The following is a 24,713-nucleotide window of genomic DNA, read 5'->3' as shown; positions in this document are numbered from 1 at the left end:
AGGCTCATCGCCATGAGCACAGAGGAGCAGAGGCACTACAGCAGGCAGGGGAACCCAATTAACCTAGACAGAAAAGCAGAGCCTCTGCCCTAGCTCCTCTCCGGGCTGTCACAGCAGAGCATACACATAGATATATTCATGTTTACGTTGTGCATGTATGTGCGGGCCTACCAGGACTTAAATGCTCAGCCGCACTTTTGGCTGGATCTGGCCCACAGCCCTGAAGCAGCCTTGCCTCCATTTGGCTACCAGAACTGGCAATCCCTAACAAAATGTACAATAACAACTTACTCTCTGACCCAGCCAGTTGGAAAAGGATTTAGAAAACAAAAGCATTATCAGGATGGGAGTCAAAGAATCCAGAAGTGAAACATCAAATAGGAGACTGGGGGGAAGAAGTTGAAGACACCAAATGAGTACAGCAAGAGCCTGCTGCTTTAACACCCCTCCCTCAGCTGACAGCAACCAGGCATCATGTTCCTGCTCCAGGCTGCCAGCAAAGGCTGCAGAGTGACCTTTGTGCTATCCATCTCCGGAGAACACAAGAGCCATGTACCAGAACCACACACTGAGAACTAATACTCAGTTTTTCTTATAGTGCCTACAAATTTGACATCCCAATTTTAGGGAAATCTGAGATAAAATTTTGTGATTTTGCAGTCAAGAACAGAAGCTCAAACTCCCCACATTTCTAGGGTGGGCTCCCCCCTGCCCCTCCTCACCCCCCCAAGGAAGCTGAAATCATGTTCTCTAAATAGTTCCAAGTCTTCAGCAAGCACCCTCAGTATGAAGGCTACAAAGGAGGCAGAGCTATTCTTTAACTGAAGCACTTAAATTTTTCCGCACACCTAAGTGATCTTAGTTCAAATTGCATTTTAGAACATTGGTAACACAGAAAGTGTAAGCACTATGAAGAAACAGTATTATTTGCACTAAGCACAGTGAAGTTTTTAAGTACCAAGCAGGTATCGTATTTAACAGCCAGCTACCAACTAATTGAAAACCCACAGTTTTGGGGGTTGGGAAGACTTGACAGCTATCCCTCTTATAATAAAATAAGAGACAGTAACCTACAGGCAGGAGTCTGCAGATGTGCTGGCCACAACTCAGCCACAGCACAGCTACAGTGGCAGAAGTGGCACTGGAAGTTCACAAAGGGAAAAGCTCCACCAAGCACAACTGCTTCAATCAGGGCCCCAACACCTCTTTTTATCACTGCACCAGCAAACAGTACTCACCATGGCACAGACAAAGCATCCCTGTGCAGTCTCAAACACCACACCTACTGCTCATATGATCAGCAGGTGTGAGCCACAGTCCTACTTTTGCTCACTGGTCATATTGTGTTGACTTTCTAACAAAGAACCAGGATGCGCAGCTAAAAAATTATGTATATACAAGAACGTTAAAGGGAACTTCTTCCAAGAGGTAAGCGCAAAATGATGGGTTTTACTCACCTGACAAGGTCCATTTTAAGACCAACACCCCTTCCTTCCCTGAGCCTTTAACTACCATGACAAACTGCCAAAGCCACCAGATTTTTTCTCTTTTAAAAAAATAAAGCTGTTGCTGGTGACCAGGAATTGCACCCATCCAAGAGCCAGCAAGGCACCACCCCTAGGCAGGTGCCTGCTTTCCACTGAATTTAGCTGGAAACAAAACACTTATTTTTAGAAATCTAAACCTCTTCGTTAATCAAGCTCCTTTCTTTTTGCCATTTCATTTTCGATTTACAGACAGAGCAACCTAACTTTGGGACTGCAATTCCTCTTAGGTCACATAAGGCAGCTGTTTTCCTTGATACACCATGAATCTTATACCACCCAACCTTTCTGAACATGGAGAATCTACTTACAGCATGTCGGCTGATCTCCCCAGGAAGAGAGGCGTGCTAGACAGGACTGGTCAAAGTCCTCCATTTGCTAGGAATTGCTTTAACAACAGGCTACAGCTCAGCGCAGTGAAAACAAAGCCAGATGTCTCTGCCCCGAACATCTTATCTACTTTAAATGGGGTGGTAAAAGTGGATTCAGAAATAGTTTAGTCTGGAGCATTCATTCAGACTGGGTTACTAACCCTGCTCCACAAGCACCACTGCTATGTGGAACAGAGCTGTGTTTGCATTCTCATCCAGCAGACATGTGCAGTCTTTTTGCTGCCCCTCGCCATACAAAAAGAGCACTGAACTGCTGAGTCATTAAAACAGCAGCAGGGTGGACTCATGCATCTCATTGTCCAACTTGTAATTAACTCTGTGGCCATGGAGCAGTGAAGCAGCCTTGAAGACACTGCACAAAATCCTGTCTCCTCTTCAGCAGAGAAAAACTTGCAATCAGGAGCCAAATGGGGGAGAGGATGAATATTAGTTTCCCACTCAAATCAGAAATTAAATCCTTTTCCCACCTTTCTTGACAAATCCCCTTATAGTTGAGAATTCAAGCCCTTGCATCTCCTATCTGTTCCCATAGGAACGTAAGAGCCACAACTGCTTCCAACCTCATCTCCTTTTCCAACAGCAGAAATACCTAACAAAGCCTTGGTAGCCTTGCTCCTCTGCAGCAGGAACACTATGCATATTTGAAGAAAAGATAAAGATAACACTTTTCTCATCTCTTCTACTCCTGCTCCCTACAAAAAGGGAACAACAGCCACACAGTCCTGAGGGCCAATGAGTCTTGGATAATCGTATCTTCCTCCCTTTTCCTCTCTCCTAATAGGCATCCATCACTTTTTTCCTCTTAAAAAATCCACAGTTTACACAAAAACTCCATTGTGAAATGCAAACTCCTGGAAAATTCCTGCACAGAGGCAGCAGTCAGGTGCAAAGCAGTTGAGCAAACACCAGCATATTCATCTAAAGTAAAGGGAAACAAATGGATGCATTTTCTGGAAACAGGATCTCCTGCTTCTCCAGGCGTGGACAACCAGGAGTTCCAGTATCCCACCCTCTGGCACTGCACCTTCTCTGCAGTGCGAGGCTTGCACATCCAGATGCAAAAGCAGAAGACCAATCTGCAGTTCATACTGCCAACACAAAAGTTGCAAGCCCAGACATACTGGTATGATGAAAGTAGTCCAGAACAGAACAGGAAGAGAAAAGGGGGTTCACTCGCACTCCCCACCCAAAAGACTTCCTCAAATATTGACATTAAATGAAGCATGTTACTGAAATAGTGCCTGCTGAAAGAACTGAAGGTTCAACTTACTCTTTCTTCAGCAGCATTTAGCCCTTGTGGTCTAGACCAGAGGCTCAAGAGCTGTATTTTCACATGCTAGTCAAGAGGGAGTGTTTTGGCATAACATCAGGTAACTTACAGTCGAATGGTTTGCAAAACAAATCTATGTTAACATTGAGATTTTCATGTCATAAATCAGGTAATTTAAAGTGAAAAGGTTCCCGATTGCTTTAACCGCACCCCTTCATGCTTTTGCACTCAAAAGGATTTCATTTCACAGCCACAATATACAGAGCAGTGACACAAAACGCAAAAGACCTGCAGCTACAGCAACAGGAACCAATGCGATTTCTTCCCTTTCAGTTCAACTGTGTTATTTTCCAAAAAGCATGCCTCCTTGTCTAGTACTGTGATCATACAAATGAAAGGCCTTATTCCTTATGAACACATTTAAGTGGGAAGCAAGACTAGAGCTGTCTCTTGCTGTCCTCTGTTCAATTAAAAACCCATGCATTATACTGTTTTCAAGTCTTTTTGTTTATAACAAATGGAAAAGAGTTCACTAGAAAAGAAAGATGAGCAGAGCAGCCAGAAAACCAGGTTTTCATAGGATAAATACAACAGCAGCTAGGGACATAAAGGACTTGTCCATTGCACAACATTGCAATGTTTTAAGAGAATAATTAGCTCAGGTCACTCAGAAGGACAGTCCAGGATACTCAGTGTTGGAGACACTTCCATGTCCCCTTGGGCAACTCTGTCCTCTTCCTCAGCCTACGCAGCCAACTTATCTCAGCGTAGCTAACACAAGCACCCTATACATCCAGTAGTAGCGGTCACGTAACTTTAGAAAGTAATCTAACACTTTGTATTAGCATGCATACTCATTTCAGAGAATAAACACAGTGATTTTCCTTCCACTCTCTTGACTCAAATATTTGAGAGTTCAGAGTCACTAAAGCAGCTCCAAACAGATCTGCTGCTTTGCCTCCCCAGCTTCTACAGCATAACCTCAAAACGCAGAATGGCAGCAAGTCCTTATCAGGCTTTCAGTTCACATCGCACGCAAAGGTTCAAGTCCCACAAATGCTCATTTCCTTTTCTTGTCCCCAATGCTGGACACTTCCATCATCAATTTATTTCTCCGCTAATGCCTACTGTCTCAAAACATCCATTTAACCTCACCCAGGCACCCCCAGCTCCTCCATCAGCAGGCCCAAACACACACAACAGCACAGGAGAACAAGGATGTGACAATCTGTCAGACAAAGAACACACAGCACCAGGCTGAATTCCTCTGCTCTTTACCACTCCCAGTAGAAGGAAAAATCACTATTTCTGTGGTGATATCATGCCCTTGAGGACCTAGTCAGGGTAACTCATCACAAAATAGGTGTTGCATGTCCCAAAGAATAAAGGTCAGATGCAACATACCTTAGAGTTCCTAACCAGAGGCTTTCAAGCCATTCCAGGAAATGAACACCCAAGGAGCCAGTAAAACCAGGGACACAAAACATAGGTTCCTTGCACTATGAAGGGCATGGGTAGAGTTGTCCATTTCCCCAACGCACATCTAACCACTCAGAAGTACATGGCATGCATATATACAAATACACATCCTGCAAACTTGCACACTAGATTATAGAGAAACTGCTAAAGCATGCATATTCATGTTTCTTCTCCCCAAATACCCGCTTACCCAACTCACAGTGGATTGATTTTCAGGCTTTCTGCCCACCCCTCCCTGAACAAGCTTACAGACACACCCCCCTTCATTGGGGCAAATTAAACATACTTGACACTTCTGGGCTTGCATGCAAACTCATACACCGCATACTCCAAATTCACAAACTCTGTAAATATTACCAGCAGGCTCCCACAAGGCACTTCAGATGCATGCACCACACTTACTCAGCCACCCGTTCACAGAAGAACGAGCATTTTCTGCAGCATCCTACGTGGTTCCCACCTCCAAACCCGCCTGTACTAATTCCTCCACCCTCACCCAAGAGAGAGACAAACTCAGACCAAGACTTCAGAGAATCGATAAATTCTCTTTCCCACCAGCAGAGAGCTGGGGTCCTATAAAGCAAGGTAAAATAATAGTTACATGCAACCAGCAAAGTTCTTTTATCTCAGACTCTTCCAGGCCAGTAACATTTGGAAGAACCAAGGACAACACTGCATTTGTGGATGTCCCCATTTCCTATTGAGTTAAATTCAATTATGGCCCCTGAGGTGTTCAAAAGGGTTTGCTCTCAGATCTGAAAGAAAGCTTGTTCTTTTTTTTGTTTAAAAAAAAAAAATCAATGAGGATAAAAAACCATTTTACAAAAGCAAAGTATTGAACCAGGAATAGGCATGAAATTTAGAGGGGAAAGGGCTTCTGGAGAAAGAAGCCTATGGCTTCCTGCAGAATGAAGTTTTACCACTAGAATTACACAAAGGCATTTTGCCCTGCACTCCTCTTGTGTCACTGAAGTTCGAGGAAAGCTATACTCTTTCCGGTTTTAGAACATGCACGTAACATCTCAGGAAAGGCATCTCTCGCTTCCTATGCACTTCATTATTCATCTGCCAAATAGTTTTAGCCCCATATTAACCTCGGAAGGAAAACTTGAAAAGAAAGAGCAGCCTCTTTCTCTGCTAGAAAATAAGTGAAAATGACAAAGGTGAGGGGAAGAGCAATCCCACAGCACACAGAGAATCTCTCAAAGAAATCTGCCATTATTCTCTATTCAGGAAAGAAAAAGAATGCACACTGTAACAGGAACTTAAGAGAGAACTTCAGTGGCAAATTACTGCTTCTTCATTTTCTTTTAAGGACTTAACATCCGCCATTCAGCAGAGCAAATGGTAACTTTTTTTGCTTCCTCTGACAGGGGATCACAGGCACGTTTCCCCTCCAAGCAAAAATACAGAGGTTCATATCTGAATGCTCTCATTTAGTGAAGCAGTTGTCATTAGCGGATGCTTGGATACCATGGAGATGGTGACAAACAACTGAATCAGACAGAACAGAGTCACAAAAAGGGTACTGTAGTTTAAAAGGTTAAATCTGGCTGAAAGGTAAAGCAGTCAGACAGGGCTGCTGAAATGGAAGGACACATCATCTTCACAGAGATATCCTGGAACAAGAGACAGACCACTGGCTAGAAAAACTGCCATCTCCAGAGTGTCTGAGGCTGAAGTTCTTGAAGCCTGGCCGGTGCACTTTTAAAAGAGGTCTTGTTTTGAGTTCAACAGCAGACAAGCAAAAAAGTGATCCACTTACTGTTCCAGAACCATTTAGCAATGGAGAGTTGCAGCATTCACTTCATTTACTACTTGCCACATCTAAATTTTCAACCACCAAAATCCGAGTTGTGTTTCGAAAAGGAAAGAACATACATTTTGGACCCTGACAAAGACAAGACAAGCATAAAGGGAAGTTATTAGACAGCACTAGGTTGCATTTCAATGAAGAACACTTAAGGAGTCCTGATATGGCCAAGAAATACAGTATGCAAGACAACACAAGAAGGTAGGATTCACTTTATTCGGGGCAGTCAGGCTGGCTGAGATGCTGCAAACTCACAAGAAGGATCTGACTTGCTCTTATTTTATGGGAGGTGAAAGAGTTAATTTCCCACGAGGGAAAACAGCACAATTTTGCAGGATCATTTGGCAGATCACATGGGGAAGACAAGCCTCCAGAAGCTCAGACTTTTGAGCTGGAATCTATATTCCAAAAATACATCAAGGCTGTATCTATAGCTGTAAACACCAGCAAGCACATTACACAGATCTGTGCCAAAAAGACAAGCCATGACACCATACTAAATTTCATTCTTCTTTCTAAAAGATGCAGAGCTGTGTAAATTCCAACTTCTAACAGACATGGAGCAGCATAACAGACCTGAATGGAAACCTTTCAGTGTAGAAATGCTCTGGAGCTTTTTTTCAAACCAGCCTCACCATTTCTATTGTACTTACTGCAATGAAACTGCAAGGTCCTGAATTTCCCTGTTTCTTCCTATTATCCAGTTCAGTTTTATTTAAGGTGGCCTAAGGGATTCACCATTTTATTTGCACATTTGTTCTTCAGAAAAGAATAAGGACTCAGTCTAGAAGCTGGCCTGGATCTAAACTCAGCACCTCTCAGGTCTGTGCTGATAACCATACATCTAGACCAACAAATCAAAGAAGAAACAGTTATTACAGAGGAAGACAGACATGGCAAATGCTTAGAGCACCTATTCATTTAAGGTAGCCTTCTCATATTTATCAATTAGCTAATTACTCCTAGTAACCATACACACTGTTCAAAATTATCTTACTATGTCTTCACAAGAAGGAGCATCTCATACAATCAATTTCAGTATCAGCAAGTCTCTGCTCTCATTCAGCAAAGAGTTACAAGCTCTTCAATAATATGACACTCATTGTTTAGATGGTCCAAGCAAATCTTCCCATCATGCACATCACAGAGCACCAAACTGTATCAAATAAACTATCCCACCAGCAACAGTGGGAGAACAAACTCCTGAAAAGGATCATGAGTGCTTACTCACCCCTAAAGACGCCAATGCCCAGACAGAAACCAGAATGCTGAGGAAGAGGGACTGACACCAATTCCTGTGCCTGACAGCTTTCTCAGCTAGTACCCCCTCAGGGGACAAGGACATTCTCACTCTGAGGAAAAATCAGAGAAAATGGAAGTGCATGCAGCAGCACAATCCTTTATCTACAGGAAGGAGCTCACAAAACTTCTTCTGAAACAGCAGGCATTTAGAAAATACACACAACACACAAGAGGCACAAACTCCACCCACGATAACCCTACCAGCAGTCCTCTGCAGGTATGTGCTAGAAGAGGACTTTTCATCACCAGATTACTGCCGATGCAGCGATGTAGATCTGTGCATAAGGTTATGGAAATGAGATCAGTTTAAACAACTCAACAGAAGACAATTTATCCTACTAGCTTACTGGAGAAGTTAGTTGCACTGGGTTTTTTATCATTGCTTGCTGAAAAGCACCTTTGCCTGACAAAACAGCAAGTGAAGAACACGAGGAAAATTACAATTTTTAAGACTCTAGAATGCTTCTTGTATCCTGTTTTCAGGGAGAAATTCTTATTAAGGTCAGAGACATCACTGAGGAATCCACTTGTTTTAATTTCACACAAAGGGAATACGCAAGAACCAAAGTAGGCTGGCTACTGAGTTAATAGCTTGAACTGAACAAAAAGCCATGAATTCTCACGCAATTCCATAGACATTTGTAGTCAACCTGAAGGAGACCAGAAGGCCAGGCCTCCTCAAAGAGGGATAGAAACTCCAATGGAGGGGGAGGGAGGAGGACTTCCAGGGGTCTGCAAGAGTCTGCAGGAGCACTAGCCCAGTTAAAGGAGCATTCGTGTAAAAGCAGACAGACTGGAAGCTTGCGGGTTAAGAGCCCATGACAAAACTCCCTGTTAGTCAAGCAGTCTCTGCTTGCCGTGCAGATTTTCTACTCTTGCTGCAAGGAAGAGAAAAATAATCAGCAACCTTTTTTATTTAATCTTTTAGCTTGACATCTTTTCAAACAAATCCAGTGTATAAGCTAAGGGACCTACACCCCTTTCACTGGAAGGGAGAAAAGGATAAAAAGGAAGAAGGAAAAGAACAGAAAAGAAGAAATGACTGAAGATAGAGGGCACATTTTTCTAAACCTCAGTAGGAATTCTACCTCTTATTTGAAATCATCAGCAAGATACAGCAGCATTACGCTTTGCATTTAAACACAAATTTTGTATGCATTTACATTAGGATATTCCACTTTACTATATGTTGCTTCTAAAATACAAACCCATCAATTTTCACATGCATCATTATCATGCTTTAAAAGCTTGTAAATGTGCTTCAAATAGTTAAATAGTTCACTGTATTTTAGACTTTTTTTTAATAGATCAGTTACGGTTACATTCTTACATACACTTAGTTTATAATGAACTTAGGATCAAGATACCAGGCACCATGACTTAAGCTCATGCACCCAAACAAGCAAGCAGAATAAGAGTGCTTAGCATCTTGCACTACAGAATTATAGGCAGAGCAATTGCAGCTGTAGGAGATAAAAAACATATTGTATTATTGGAAAGCAGAGTGAGATCTAGTAAGCAGGATCAACATGGTTGCACAAAGGGAGCAGACTCTAGAGTCTATTTCTGTGCCCTGTGAGTAGACTATCAACTCCCAACTATACTTGTGCTCTTAAAATACATAGCAATTTGATTTTAGTTTTTCAGTAGGCAAACTTTTCCATTTCTTATGAAAATCAGAAAAATAATTTCAGTTTCTTCCATCTAAAAAGTTCAAAGCCAGACAGATACTGCACCTGGCAAATTTTCAAGATTTTTCTTCTGATTTCTCTTTAGAAACAAAGTATTAGCTTGGAAGTAAAGGAATGGAGTTCTAACTAGAAGCATCACAACGATTCCCACCACCGTGAAATATGTGCCATGTATGTTTGTTCTGGAAGACTTAAATTACAGTATCACATACGTGCAGTGCAGAATAAAGAAAATATCTGCACAAACTAGCTTCAAGTTAAAAGTCTGATTTACTCAAAGAATCTATTCCAGCAAGAATAAACATCCCAAAGCTATCCACAGATCCCAAAAGTCCATTTGTCACGGTCCTGATAGCACAAAGGGCACTTTCATAAACTCCTTTCCCCTAGCTCTCTAAAAGCAGATGAAAATAGTTCTACTCTTCCAAGCATCTCAATTGCTGTCTCTTTAAATGTAACTTCCTCAAACTCCAGTACTGAATCCAGCTCAGGATGTACTTATTCATCTGCTGGATCACTGTCAGAATCGGAGAGACTGCTAGCTTTAACCAAGTATTATTTACTGCTACCTAGGTGGCAAGCTGAAAAGCAGAGTATGCTGTTTTCTCAGACGAAAAGCAGAGTGCAAGCAGACTCCCCAAAGTAAAAACTGCTTGTTCTAGGGTAGATATAAAACTTTGCTACCCAAGGAAAAAGTCTCAAACATCCTTCCCCCGTCTGAAGACAGAACGAATCACTGCTGGTTTAATGCAAGAAAGTTTAGTAAATTGCAAGCAGGCCTGTAAATGACTCAAAGCCTCACAGGCTGTTATCCCCCCAAAAGCTGAGCGGCATACCAAGCACACTGGGGTTTACTCTCTCAAGTAGCAGTCTTGTATTTCCTACAGGTCTCCAGCTTGCTGTTCCTTGCCTGGACAAGACCCACAAAACCAAGATTGGTATTTATGTTGCTTTAAGAAGAGTTTTCCAAGTCACAAAGGCTTGGAAGAAGTGTGTAAGTCTTGTTTGCAAATCCGTTCGATTTTATTGCAACTCAGAAACCAAAGTGACCTAGTTTTGATGAGCTAACGCAAAATTAATTCACTTCTAAGATGAGGTTGCACAGGAAACACCCCTCTGCCCATTTTTATACTTGGCAGTATAAAATGCCATTAAACATCTGTACCTTCAGCACCCTAGGATTAAAGGTCACATCACAAATAGAGACATGACCTGAACTTCACATGGATTACATGGCAACTCACAGCTCGTACACTCAGATCCCGTGGGGGATGCCAAACTGTTTTACAGAGGGAAGCAAAGACAGGTGAGACTGATAAAAACATGCAAGTCAAGTGGATATATGAAAGGGCAGCTACAGGGCTTGCAAGTTTATGTCTCCGGTTTCTAGTTAGATGTACACAGTGTTTAAGGGATACATAAAAATCTCTTCTTAGAGCAAACCAAGGTAGACATAGCACAAAGAACGTGACATTTATATTCCCACCCAAAGTCCAGAAGCACATTGGTGCACTTACATACAAAGCAGATTTTTTTTTGTCATAACTATTTGTTCATAGGAATTTTGACAAAGTTTCATAAAAAGTAAAACTCTGACAAAATTTAGTACAATGCAAATGCACTGAGTATCTGCTGAAGGCAAGGCTTCTCAACACTTCTAAACAGGCTGATATCTACTTTTTTTTTTTCTTCTATGAAACAGACTGACAAGTATTTTGGTTTACCCTATTTCTCTTCTCTAATTTTTTTTAACATAACTTTTTGTCATTGGAGGGAGTCTTTTCATCCTTCCCACTGTTCTTCCTGGAGCGCACGTTTCTCAATTTTAACCGCTCAGATCACAGTGTTGCACAACTGTTCCTTCCTAGGACTCTAGAAGAGGAACAGGTGAATGCAGCACAGTGAAGTTTGCCTTTCTCATTGCCCATTTCCCAGCAGTGATCGAACTGCCAGGGGCTTACAGCAATCCTTGTTTCTGTGACTTCTGATTTGGTTTTGCAGATAGCAGTCAAAAGGATCCAGCCCAGTGCCTTAAGTTAAGATGGAATTCTGATCAAATCTGGTTTTTACAGATCAGCGCTATCAAAATCAGTACCAGCAATACGTATGTAGTTCATATCCTTGAGTCTGTGATTTTGATTCTGTAGCATGTTATGGAGGGAGTAAAATTTTTGTAAAACAGCAAAGATGGTAACTCCCAAATCTCTTATTTAAATATGGATTTAAAGGGGAACATTTGTCCTACTCCTTTCTGAAGAGTTTTGGTTACACAAGTTCCAGGCTATATGCATTATTTACCACATCGCAGATGCTGTTCAAGTTTCTTGTGCCTTTTAGCCACTACTAGGCAGCCTGTCCACTACAAACTGACACATATTCACTGGGCTGAGCAGTAATCTAATCAGCAGCTTTAAGAACCCCATGTAACTTTTATGACACAGAAAGCTAACACCTAGGACAACAAATAACTTCATCCAGATGTTTTCTATTTAGAAAGCTTTCCACCAGTGCCCAACAGATATTCCTTCCTCCCCAATCACAAACTAACCTCCTTAACAGTGTAGACACTTACCCAGTGCATACACATTTCACTGAAGCCAATGCCATAAAACCCAGAGATTAAAGACTCAGTCTTTACAAAAGCCACTTCCTACAATTTCATTATCTCCCAACCACGACTATTTTAAAAACACTCAGCCTGACCACACAAGCTCAGAGACACTGAACCCCCTGTTCAACCAGAAGATGACAGTGAGCAGGATATAACAACTCATCACCAGGTAACACAAGCTTTTGTCCTGGCAGGTGAGTAATCTCCTTCCCACCTTGGTAGAGGTTATACTTTCCCTCAGAACCATTTCCTTTAACACGCTGGCTAATGCTGGCTAATCCATCAAACGGAGATTTGCTGCTTTCAGTATGCAACACTTACAAACACTCCAGCATCCCAGAAGCTGTATTTTGACAATCACCATGCTGTTTCCCACCTGGAGCTGGCTATACATACCAACCCATGTATCAGGACCTGCAGACTCAGCAATCCCCATTCCTATATTTCAAGTGACAACTGAAGCCTGTCCCAAACACACCGGCAGATACCAATTCCCAGAATGGGCACAGCATGAATTCTGGCTGAGCAGTCTGGCAACATCTCAGCTATAAGATCTGAAAGCGATATAGCCTTTACTTCTACAAGCATGCAGGTCTCTGAGACCTTAACCAGGAATTTCTATGGTCAGGGCTCATCACCCACTGTGGCAGATCCACATGGCAGAAGTACTTTTAGTGCCAGGTAACCGTTTCAGATACCCGTCCCTGTAGAGAAGTAATAAAGGCTGAGAGAAAGAATCCATGTGTCACACCCACCCCTCTACACACCAGCAGCTTCCCCCTGTACGATCAGACAGCAACGCCTATCCAATCCCCCACAGCCAAGGCCAGTTTGGACTGGGGTCTTGGGTCCCAGTTCCGACCCCGCCATCAGCCCTCGCACCTGTCCGGGGCAAAGGACCGCCTCTTTCTGTAGGGTGCAGGCCACATTGCGAGGAGGCCCTCCAGCTGGAAAGGAAAGACGCGGTTCCCGCAGGAGACAACCACCCGCACCGCCCCTGCTCAGCCGGCCCGCCGTCTCCCCGCAGCCCGGCAAAGAAAACGTTCCCTCCGGCCACAGCTCCGCCAACCCCACCCGCACCCGCCAGCCGCTTTACCCGACCAGGGCGGGACAGAACAAAGCACCGCCGGCACCCCCAGCCCGCACCGACTCCCGCTTCGCCCCTCAGTGACACCCCCCCCCCCCCCTCCGCGGCCCGCCGGGACCCCAACACCTGCCTCAGCGGCCTCTTCCCCTCACGCCCCGCGGGGACCTGCCCTCCCGCCGCAGGAAAGGCCCCACCGGTGCGGGGAGGGGGGCTGACAGCCGTCCCCGTCCGTCCCCCCCCCCCGCCGGGGCCGACACCCAGGGCGCGGGGGTCACCGCCGCCCTCCCGCCTCACCTCTCTGCCGCCGCCGCAGGCCCAGGGCCGCCGCCACCGCCACCTCCATCCCGGGGGCCTCGCGGCCCCCCGATTCTCTAACACCGCCTCCGCCCGTGCAGGGGCCGCCCCCGCCCGTGCCGGGCCGCCCACTGCGTCAGCTTCGTAAGGGCCGCTACGCACCCAGCGGTCACCATGGCGACGGCTGGGGCGGAGGGGGGGGGGGGGAGAGAGAGAGAAAGAGCGCGTAAGTACGGGAGGCGGCGGCGCCCCCTGGCGGGCCTGTGGCGGCGGCGCGGGCGGGCCGGGCCTTCCCGCTGAGGGGAGCGTTCCCGCCGCTGGCCCGGCCGCCCTCGCCCCTCCAAACCTCGGGAGCACCCGAGCCCAGCCAGGGTGTCCCCCCCCCTTCCTTCACCATCATCATCCTCTGCCTCCCCCTGCTTGGCGCCATGGCCACAGCCCCCCCCCCCGAGAGAGAGCCCGTTCTCTCCTCACTGCCAGCCCCCAGCCTGGGGTTCCATCCCAGGCCTGTGGCAGCCAGAGCTCCCCTCATCCCACTCCGGGCATCGAAGCGGCTTTTATTCCCTCACAGCAACACCATCCGCTGCGCTCAGGACAGCCCCAGCACCGCCTTTCGGAGGGAAGACGGGCATACCTGGCTCTCCCAACATCGCTTCCCTGAGAAAAGCCCCCCAGCACAACATGGAAGCCTTCCCTCATGGAGCCTCTCCCTCTGCTACAGCCTGCCAGGGCAGCTACCAGCTACACGCAGCCTTGGCACACCTCTTTCAATCCCCACCATGGATAGCAACGCTTTCCTATCACCAGGCTTGAAATTTAATCGTCCTTTAATCAAAAAGGCTTCAAAACTATAACGTGACTGAAATGGAAATAAGGTTTCCGCTGTCTGTAACCACTTAGAGCTCTGTGTGGCCCAGGTGGCCGGTGGTCTCGGGCAATCCGAGTGCAATGGCCTCCTGCTCACACATACACTTACCAACAAAATCCTGATAAGGATGGACTCGCCATAACAGCCTTCCCCTGGTTATGGCATTTGGGTGGGAGAAAGGACAGCGGTGGTCCCGGTCGGACACAGCAGCAGCTTCAACATAGCAAGTACCGAAGTATCAGCCAAGGACACAATTTAGATGCTCTTATTGCAAAAGTCTAGAAAAGTAGCAAAAAAGAAAAAAAAGTCTCCCGTGGGTAGGAATACATGTCCCAGAAAACAGTTAAGCTCATCCAGCAGGGGATAGCAGCATATACCCATCTGTCCATTCCTCCTTAAAGCAAGTAGAACAGCCTTCAAATGGTCTGCTCAGTGATATCACTGTACCTTGAAATAAAATAGCCTGACAGTACTATAGGTGGTAGAAAAACATTCAGCAAAAGCTTTGAAGCACTGGTATTCATTTACGCTGAGGTCTTTGTATACCATTCAGGCATAAAATCACACTCACGCCCATTTTAAGTCCCTTTATCTTGCCAGACAGGTGTAAAGTGGCTCTGGTTTAGATGAAAAGCTGGAGCCAAATATAGTATTTGGACAAATAAGTTTATCCTGCGTTTGGCACTTCCAAGGTCTTCCTTCAGCAGGAACCGTTCTCAGCAGAGCAGTGCCAATCCGGTGAGCAGACACGCCTGGAAGTGCTGAAACCTAAAGCAGACAGAAGCAAGAATCTCAGGAAAACTATAAATGACTGTTTTATTAATGAAAATACAATCAGTAGCTGTTCAAGACTTTCAATTCAAGTGGTGGTATAGACTACATACCAGCCCAGATCCTGCCAATTAATGTACACAAGTCATCACAGGCAATTAATCTCATACAGCTCAGGCTTTCTGCTTGCAAGCAGTCCCAGCTGTCCGTATCTAACTCAGCTCCACAAAAGAACTGCCTGTTAGCAAGGGCCAGACCGTATTTATAGCACAGCTCCAGCGACAGAGTACATCACAGCTATCGGCAGTTCTTTCTTTCCAGACTCCTATATGGCAGTGACACAATTTACAAACAAATTTGGACTTTGTTTTGTGTAAGCCTGTTTCCTTAACACTCCCTCAAGTGTTAAGGGAAGGACTTAACACCCCTCTGAAATCCCCCGTCTCTGCCCTCGCACGAAGGGCATTGCCCTCTATCACTGCATGCGAGGGCGGGTGGCAGAGCACTCGGGGTAATAACTACTTGCCAGAAAAAAAAGCTGTTTGATTATGACATTAATGGGAGTGCGTCACAAGAGAGATGGGATGTTTGTTAAGCCCCAGAGAACCATTTTAGCCCTGCTGAACCCAGTCCTCACCTATATCCTCCATAGCAAGAACATTAACTTACAAGTTTCCCAACCTGGGGAAAATGAAAGAGTTTGGTTTTGAGTGCCCAGGGCAATGGCGTGGAGAAGTACATGCATCAATGACAAGTCCTACATCTTCAGAGGGATGTAGGAGAGCAGAGTTACAGCATCAAAGATACATATATCAGCTGGGTTATCACAGCAGATAGCTCAGATACATGCCAATTAGGGTGCACTTACACAGCCTGCTTTATTGCCTCTCCATCAGGACATCACCTCCACTGATACACCACCATCAGTTTCACAATAAAACCTTCAGTAGCAACACTGGCTTAATAAATTGCCAGCCCTCACCATCCCTACTCACCCTTGGACTATTCTGCGCTGTGTGCAGTGAACCTTGGCTGAAGAATAACCCAGGAACACAAGGGCAGGGGAATTCTCAGTGGTGTTCTTTAAGCTAGAGCATGTCATACCTCAACCACACAGGTATGGCACAGAGCTGGTCTGTCACCGTGGCCTTGGAATCACTGACATCAGCTCTCCAGAACAAGCGAAAAGTCCAGACCACTGTAGGCAGCCTCAGTGGAGCTCCAGAAGTCTCTGCAACATGCCAGCAGCACACAGGGAAGATGGGATCAACAAAGAACCCATCCAGCTCTGCTGATCTTGGTGTCCTGAAGAAAGCCAGTGGGATTCTGGGGTTAAGGATCACATTCTTCTAAACCTAAAAGCAAAACAAACCCATCTCCAGGACATTTGGAAAAGTAACAGGGCTCTGAAATGTGCAAACCCAGGAGCCATCAGCTACCAAAAATAGCTGTGTACATGGGAAGCTTTTTATTATTATTATTATTCAGTTTGTTTTAGTTACCACCACCCCCAAGCACAGCACATGCAATCTCTCTGCTCTTAAATCCTGCTCCTGCTTGCCTCCCAGTCAGAACCAGACAGTTTGTTACTCCTGTGGTAACAAGCCCCTCTCCTCCTCAACCCCAACCCTACCAGTTGCCCTGAACTGCTCCATGAGGACTACAATAAAATCATAGGAAAAAAATATTAACAAGCCTACATGGGATCTTCTGAGAGGACAGCAGTCTCCTTGACACAGTGGTTCAAACGTCGAGGTTACCCAGCTGCCTTCTGTCTCCTGTTCAAGCCCTGCAAAACACCAAACAGGGATGAACCCCATCACCCCTGCAGCAGCTGCAGGCATTGTGCCAGGTTCATCTCCATTTCCTTGCAGGCTAAAACTGCCTTGAGATCACTTTTTGCATTAGCACAAACTCTCACCACCAAATAATGATCCCACAGCTTCTTCCATCGCATGCGTTGGGAAATAAAGCCATCTCTTTGCTGCTTGTGACAGTTTCTTTGCAGCAGAGGGTGTGGGATGCCTGAGCAGCGTGCAGAGAGAAACCAGCCTCCAGCCCTTGCAGATGACCCTCCGGGTGATGGTCACTATTTCACATGGCTGAATTCAAAGGGGTGACTGCAGCAAGTGTCTTGGCAAGATGTTTCTGTAATTCTCAAAGGGAGGGTCACTGGGGACAGGCTGTCACCAAAAGATGAACAATAACATTACCCCAATATTCCCTTCAGAGGCAAACACCCCAGTACCTCACCCACCATCTCTCACTCTCACGGGAATGTCAGTCAACCATATTTCCACAGAAAAGTACCACCAAATCAGAGAAACACCACACTGTTTCCTTCACACGGTACCAATGCCAGATACAAGCAGAATTTGGGAAGTGCTTTTAAAAGCCAAAGCCAGAGGGATCCCTGTCCCCCATCTCCATCACATCAAGCATAAAGTACCTGTGTTTGCTTCCAGCTCCTGTGGTAGCTGTGCCTCCCCAGCCTGCCTGTCAGCTCTCCTTCACTACCCAGCGTGACTCCCACCCGCAGTTAGCCAGAGCCATCAGCCTCCATCGCCTACTATCAAAGTGTTTCTAAACCAGCACCTTCAGGCTGATCCTGCTTGGCTTAGGAGAAGCTCCCCACACACCAGCTACCCAGGTCCTTCATTAGCCGCCATCAGATCTCCCCAGAAACCTGCTCTACTTTGATGCCCACAGAAGCAGCTGTAATCCCAACACACAAAGCCACCACCTCCCAGACTGGCCCTCTGTCTCCTACTTCATTTTCCCATCCCCTGCACTGGCACCGTAAATCACTCAAGGCAGGGACTAGCAGGTGCTAATGCCCCCACGGCAGGACCAGCTGCTGCAGCACTGCAGATAAACAGCATTACTCAAGTCTTAACTAAAAATCACTATCCTCATGAAGGTGCTTCTCCTGTGCTCAGCACGTTTGCAAAAATCTCCCCCAAGCTGCAAGCTGGGTCAGGGCCTTTTGCGGTTCCTCCAGGCACCAGGACACACCTTGGAGGGGTACCACACCGCTGTGCCAAGCACAGTCACTCCCCTACTCCCATCTCCCTACACCATGTTCAGGACTCTGCACCCAGCCTCCCCTCCTGTTTAAGAGATGCTCATTAGCATTTTACAAGCATATTTACAGCTAAGCTAGCCAGCAGTAGTACCCATATAAAAGCCCAGGGAGTTGCACGAGTCAAAGCACGGATACTGCTGATTCAAATACTCCACAGGTACTGCTGTCAGGACACCCCAGGAGAGGTGTTTGGTCCCTGTTGGGGACAAACACAAAGTCCCACTCAATGCGAGCTGGGTGCCTTGCCCCCATTTGTGCCTTTCAAAAGGCAAAAAGCTGATCTAACATGGAGCAGCCCAGGCGGCTGGATTCACTCCTGGCCCACCCGGTGTGCCTGAACCCCTAAAACAAGTTCCCTTCCTCCTGTAAGCTACGGCTCATTTCAGAGATGAGACCTCTCCAGCCTCAGCCAGTCTAACCTGGGGACAGATGCTCTGGAGACAAGCTGAAAGCACAGAGTCAGGCTCTTAAACTGACACACTGGGGTTTACAGACTGATCTGGGAGCTGAAATGCCACCCAAAGGCAAGACAGGTCCTCTTTACTCACAGGGGTGGCAAACCTCTGCCATGCACGTGAAGAGACAGATCATTATCGACGTGTGGGGCAACACCCAGTTCCCATCACAGGCAAGGAAGGCAGAGCGCTGCTGGCACGTTCCCGGCCAGCTTGGCAGCTCCTTCTCTTGGGCACAGCTCTCCTTTCACACTAGCACAGTGCGCTTTTTGCCCAGCCATGAGGTTTCCAAGCTCCGCTTCTGCAGGTGAGACCACCTTCCCAGCCACAAAGCTGCTTTCTTAGGCACTGCTTTGCAGGATCCCTCTCTTCTGCAAGACATCTTCCACACAGGGAGCCAGGGCACTACATGCCTTCACAATGCTGTGGGTTCACTTTTGGCACATAGTAAATACATACGTGTGCACATGTATTTATTTTACTGGCCTTGACAGAAAGCCTAGAAGTGATTTCTCCCCCAGGTTGCATTTGGTAATTCAGCACAGCCCTTGCTGCTAATGATTCCAAGCACAAACTCATCCTCCAGCTGCTTTTCTAAATTTGTGCCAGATCTAACTATGGAAGCCAAGCCTCAAAGACTTGCTATAAATCCCGCCAGCGCTTCCCCCTCCCAAGGACATTATCTAGCATTACCCAAGCTGTGACTCTTCAGCCCAGAAATTTCTCACTGGTAAATAGCCATCTCCACTGAAGAGGAACATTAAATAACATTTCACTGGAGTTCTTTCACCACTGCTGAGGCTGCTTAGCAAAGCTCAGGGCCTTTTCCTGCCCAGCAGCTGCAGGTGGCCTCTCCATCAGAAACAAGCAGGTGAGTGGTTAGAGCAGTGCTCTGGGCTGTCAGTACATTTGCCATCATCCTCCAGCAGCGTTGCACACTCCCTTCTTGGACAAACCCCCTCATTCTCAGCAGGCTGTGCATTGCCCTGTGCTAGGTTTGCTTTTTCACCTTGGATTGTAAAGTCTCATGGTTTTGCAGAAAAAAAGGAAGCATAGAAGTGAACCCTAAAGGCTCAGAGAGGAGATGAACGCAAACCCACAAGCTCCCCATTCTGGGGACCTGACTCACAATGTTGTGTTTGCAGTGCTGGCAGCCCAGCAGAGGCCCCAGCTCCATCGCAGCACTGCCTAATTCAGGTGCAATAACATGTCATTTTCTTTATCTGCTTGACCCCCTCCCCCCCGAAATTCCTACATGCTCTCTTATTTCTCCTCACCACCCACCTTTCAAATGCCCTTGGCTTCATCCTCCTTGCTAAAACCTCATTTGGAAGGAAAGCTCTAGCCCAGAAATGAATCAGGATTTTTAACAGGAGCTTTAGGGATGTGGGATGCATTCACCCCCACAAGCAGGAGAGCTGGCCTTTTCCCAGGGCTCTGCAGGACTCGGTCAGGTGGCATTAACACAGCTTCCCTGCAGAGGAACACTGGCCGAGATATCAAACCATGAGAATTTACCCCATGGGCTGACCAAGAATAAGCTGCTTCCCGATTGTCAGTAGCTTGCTAACCTCCTGTGACAGAAATCACTGCAGCAGGATAGGAAAGTTTACAGTTCAGCTGTGTTGTGCCTGTCAGTGCTAGAGAGAAGCAGTCCCAAGAGAGCACAGAGTCTGCCTCTTCCTCACCAAGCAGCACCTGCAGCCTCCCAGGCTCTCTAGGAAGCAAGAGGGGCCATGAATACTACTGTCAGATATGGGCACTGCACAGGGGATGCCAATGCTGCACAGAGGATGCCACCCCTCCCTGTTTGCCATGTCTCTGGACATCAGTCAGATGCAATTAAAAAGCAGCAGCTGGAGCCAGGGCACTTGGATAATTTCATTAGGCCAAATGCCCTCCCTTCTCTGCTTGCTCAGGAACCTGCTGCGCTCACTTCTGGAGGTGATTCTTAGCAGGGCTGAGGCAGTTGTACTGAACCAGAAGGCTTCACATTGAGGATTCCTCTCTGGCTCTGCTCCTGGCTCCTTTCCGACTTCTTGCACCAGGCTGCAGAGCCATCCCTCAGTTCTCTAGGGCCTCAGAGACCTTTCTAACCCACTTGGCATTAGCCCAGCTCTGAACTGCCAGAGGGGGAGTCTCTGCTCTCACCTGGAGACTGTGCTTCCCATTGAGATCCTAATCCTCCTCATAGTATTAGTTGGAGCACAGCTCCTCCACAAAGCAGTGCACAGAGGTGCCGGGGTCACAGCCCATCAGGCAGATGGAAGAGGGGCCTAGGGAGCAAAGCAGAGGTTGCTATGAAGACCAATATCCTGGAACAATTATCCTACAGAGAATTTCCCAGTTCTCCCTTGCAGACAGCAGTTCCCTTTTGTACAAGCCCACGAACAATAGCAGAGCATCGCATCATCCCTCCCTCAAATACAGGTTGTTCAGTACTTACAGCAGCAACCGAGACGTCACTGCTGTGCCTTGAGTCTCCAAGATGGTCTTGGTTTTGCAGATGGCAGCCTGCCTCCCTGTGGGTCTCTCCTCCAGACCCATTCTGGCAGAGCCCTGCTGTGCCACAGGGAGAGGCACATGGCAGTTTTTGGTTTTATGGTGCACCAACACCATTATGCTTGCCCCAGAAGCACAAAACAGCCCAGCTGAAGTATTGCATCCAGGCGGCCTCTAGGAGCTGCCCTCACCACCCAGAACCCATTTCTAATGGGAGAAGAGCAGCAAAACCCAGGCTGATCCTTCCTTGTGCACCTTTGGGTCAAAGTACAGCACGGGGCAACAGCAGAAAGAGATAAACTGCAAATAGCAAGGGTGAAGCAGCAGGGCTGTTAAGCAGACATGCTGCATCTCCAGGGGTGCTGGATTCCTCTGCAGGCTCACGCCTCGTGCCAGGGAGCAGAGGCAATACAAGGGAGGGTGAGTCTGAACAGGCAGTGCTGGAAATGCAATTGCTCGGCTGTTGGCCATGCCCAGAGCAGAGATGATGGGTGTGCAAATGTTGAGAGATGGGATGCTGGGACCACCCTGAGCCCCAGCTATGCACATTCCCCTCGGCTGCTGTAATTTAAGCTGTTTTGTTCTGGAAGTCACTAGTTCAGTACCCACATCGTCAGCCATAACAGCAGCCATCAAATTAACACATGCCACAGCTCCAGTTCCAAATCTCCAAAGTCTCTTCCCCAAGAATTACTGTTTAATCTTCGCCCTGCAGCAGGCAGCCTGGCGGGTCGGAGCCCAGATGTGCCGCAGACATAAATAGTGCCAATCCCTGCTCCCTGTGCAGCCCCAAAAACACGACGCAGTCTGAAGAGGCAGCGCATGGATCAGGATGAGGGCAAAGGAGAAGGAACTGGAAAAGATCAGGCTGGAAATAAATAGCTAGCAGGCAGGTGCAGAAACCAGAGCCCGCCCAGAACGTGAGCAAACACAGACCCTGTCAAAACACGAACACGGACACGTACCCTGCGTGGGAGGGCAGCGTGTTCCTAGGTAAGGAGTCTGCGCGACAGTGACAAGCAAGAGGGGTGATCCAGAGAGCCAAATGCAAGCAAAAGGGGAAAGGAGAGAGGGTCTGACAGTCAGGATCTGCTTCAGATACTTAATGAAGGAGAAAAGGACAAATGGTTGCTAAGGGAAATGGGACAGATGGCTGGCACAGAGAACTTGCTGACTCTTGAAGGCTTAAAACTCTTTTTTTGGGGAGGGTGGCAGAGGAGAGCAGGCAAATACACAGCAGCAAAAGCAAGAAGATGACCACTTCCCCCTTTCACTCTGCCTCTGAGTGTCAGGATAGATCATCTCAGAATGAAAAAGGTCACACAAGCAGCAGGAGACAAGATGCACTTGCACTTCTGCTCATCAAGAGCTCTCCCCCCCCGCCAGCCCTTCATCTCGCTCTTCTTCACCAAAGGCCACAGACACCAGCACCATCCCCACGCTCCCAGGATGGGTACGCCACAGGCAAGTCACAGCACTGCCATGCAACAGCAGGCCCCAGGAGAGCGACCGGGCAAAGTCACAGCTCCAAGAGAGGGGAAAGCCAAGGGGATGCTGGCTCTGGAGATCAGGCTGTCTGTAAAATACCATAGCTCCTGGCCATGCTGTCTCTGAGATACATTTACACCTCTCCCTGACATTTAAAACCATCTGAGCCTTTTGGCTTCTGCTGCTGTCATCCCTGTGCCAGGTCTTTTCTGGCTCTAAAAGTCTCCAACTTGATTTCCCTGCAAAGACAGCCCTCCCAACAGGTCTCAAACTGCAGTGGCAGGGCAAAGGGAAGCAGGGAGAGGGCAGGAGTTTCTGCTACCATGTCATTTGCTGGGGGTGGGAGGCATGCCAAGAGTCTGTCAAATCCTGACGGCCATAAACAAGTTTCTGAAGGAAAGAGCTGAAAAGGGGAAAAAAAAAAAAAAAAAAAAAACAACCCTCTTGGCAGCAAAGGCAGCAGAGCTCACAAACTGAGACACGCACCACTGTGTGGTGCCGAACAGAGCAGCTCTGTGCTGGGATTTGAGGGGTGCGAGGTCTAACGGGTAGAGCTGTGGGTTTGGGGAACCTCTGCTCCTCTCAGGCTGGACCAGGCTGCCTCCCCTCACCACCTCCCCAGCAGCTCTCGTGCCCGCCGCAGCCACAGGGTATAAAACAGAGGGACTTGTGAAGCAAGGGAGGGTTCTGGGGGCAGCAATTGCGACTCTGCCATCCAAACTACTGTCACAGGTGCCTCTTGGACTTGAAATCACCCCCAGAAGGTCCACGAGGAGCTGCAGATCTCAGCAGTTCAGTAACCAAGTGCCCACACGGGACCCTCACCAGGCACTCGTTCCCGGCGAGCTCCCATGCACACACGCAGCCCTGGGGGAAATCCCAAGCAGCAGTGACAAGATCAGCCACTTCACAGGATTGCTCCGCTCCTGCCGCCAAGCAGAGGAGGAAGAATTTGCTCTGGCTACCTCGGCACCACACAGCTCCAGCCACGGAGCACCTCCGTGTCCCTGCCGCGTGGACCTGCGGCTGCACCAGGAGGCACACCGGCATGCCTGTGCCAGGAGCAACAGCAGCCAGCACTGCGGAAAACATCCTCAGATATTTCAAGGCAGCTGATGCTCAGCAGAGGGAGGATGCACCGCCGGCAGGGCAGGACACAGGACATGCCACCATCGCGCTCTGGCTTTGCTGCGAGATAGCTTTGGGGCACCATGGATTACCAGGGCCAGTAGCGGGGAGGAGAGAAGATGGGGATAGGTGTGATGCCAGCTTGGAGCCGCTTGCCCAGACCGTTCAGCTGGCTGTGTAGGCAGCTACATCTTGGAGCTACATTCAAAGAAGCTGCACATAGCAGCAGCTACCATATTGCGTGCCAAACTGCCACGGCTGCTGTTGAGATAAACCCACACAAACAAACAGATGCTTAGACAAGCCAAGAAGATATATTCTATCAGTACCGCTCACATGCCACGGGCTGTCCCCCGGCTGGGTGCTCTCCAGCTTGCTGTCTCCTGGTGGTCCTGTCAGGGAGGAGAAGTCATCAGCACATCTTGTCCTCGTACATAAGGGCAATGGGGGGTTTGCCAGGGGCACACACAGGCCCCCCCTCCTTGCCAGCCCCTTTTGTGCCTGTGTGACAGCAGCTCAAATTCTAGTTCAGGCATGCAGCAGAGAGTGGGAATGCCCGGGTGTTGGGTGGTAGAGCTTGGAGAGGAGCATCTGCAACCAGGCCAGGGGGATTACAGCTCTCCTCCAGCCCTGGAGCCAGGGGAACAAGCCCCACATACACAGCCTTGCCCCATCACTGCCTAATTAGTGTGACTTGCATGAGACATGCTGACTGCAGAGAGGCCAGACTGATTTACACCACCCACATGGCTTCCAAGTGGGATACAAAGTTCAGAGTGACCAAAGCATCCTGCTAGCTCATGGGACACGCTGTCACTGAAGGCCACAGCCGTGCTTGGCCTCCACATTGGCAGTCAAAACCACCCTCACCCTGGGACACTAACACAGCACTGGCAGAAAACTGCCTTAAAAGCAAGGAAGTATATTTCAGAA

General features: G+C 47.6%; 1 protein-coding gene across 9 annotated transcripts in view; it reads right to left on the bottom strand.

Moving 5' to 3' along the window:
* Positions 1–13,608, bottom strand: part of DAGLA (diacylglycerol lipase alpha) — a 76,105-nt gene extending 62,497 nt beyond the window's left edge. For 3 of the 9 annotated variants that reach the window (XM_052811950.1, XM_052811953.1, XM_052811956.1), the window contains exon 1: positions 6,451–6,576. The gene's annotated coding sequence lies outside the window, so the exon portion shown is untranslated. Of the gene's footprint in view, positions 1–6,450; positions 6,577–7,729; positions 7,830–13,483 lie in introns of those variants that run through there. The other 6 variants (XM_052811959.1, XM_052811954.1, XM_052811951.1 and 3 more) reach the window with 6 other exon arrangements.
* Positions 13,609–24,713: the final 11,105 nt, after the last annotated feature.

The sequence above is a fragment of the Harpia harpyja genome, chromosome 16, assembly GCF_026419915.1.
Source record: "Harpia harpyja isolate bHarHar1 chromosome 16, bHarHar1 primary haplotype, whole genome shotgun sequence".
Taxonomy (NCBI): Eukaryota; Metazoa; Chordata; class Aves; order Accipitriformes; family Accipitridae; genus Harpia; species Harpia harpyja.
Note: the sequence above shows the minus strand (reverse complement) of the source record. Positions and strands in the feature narration are given on the sequence as shown.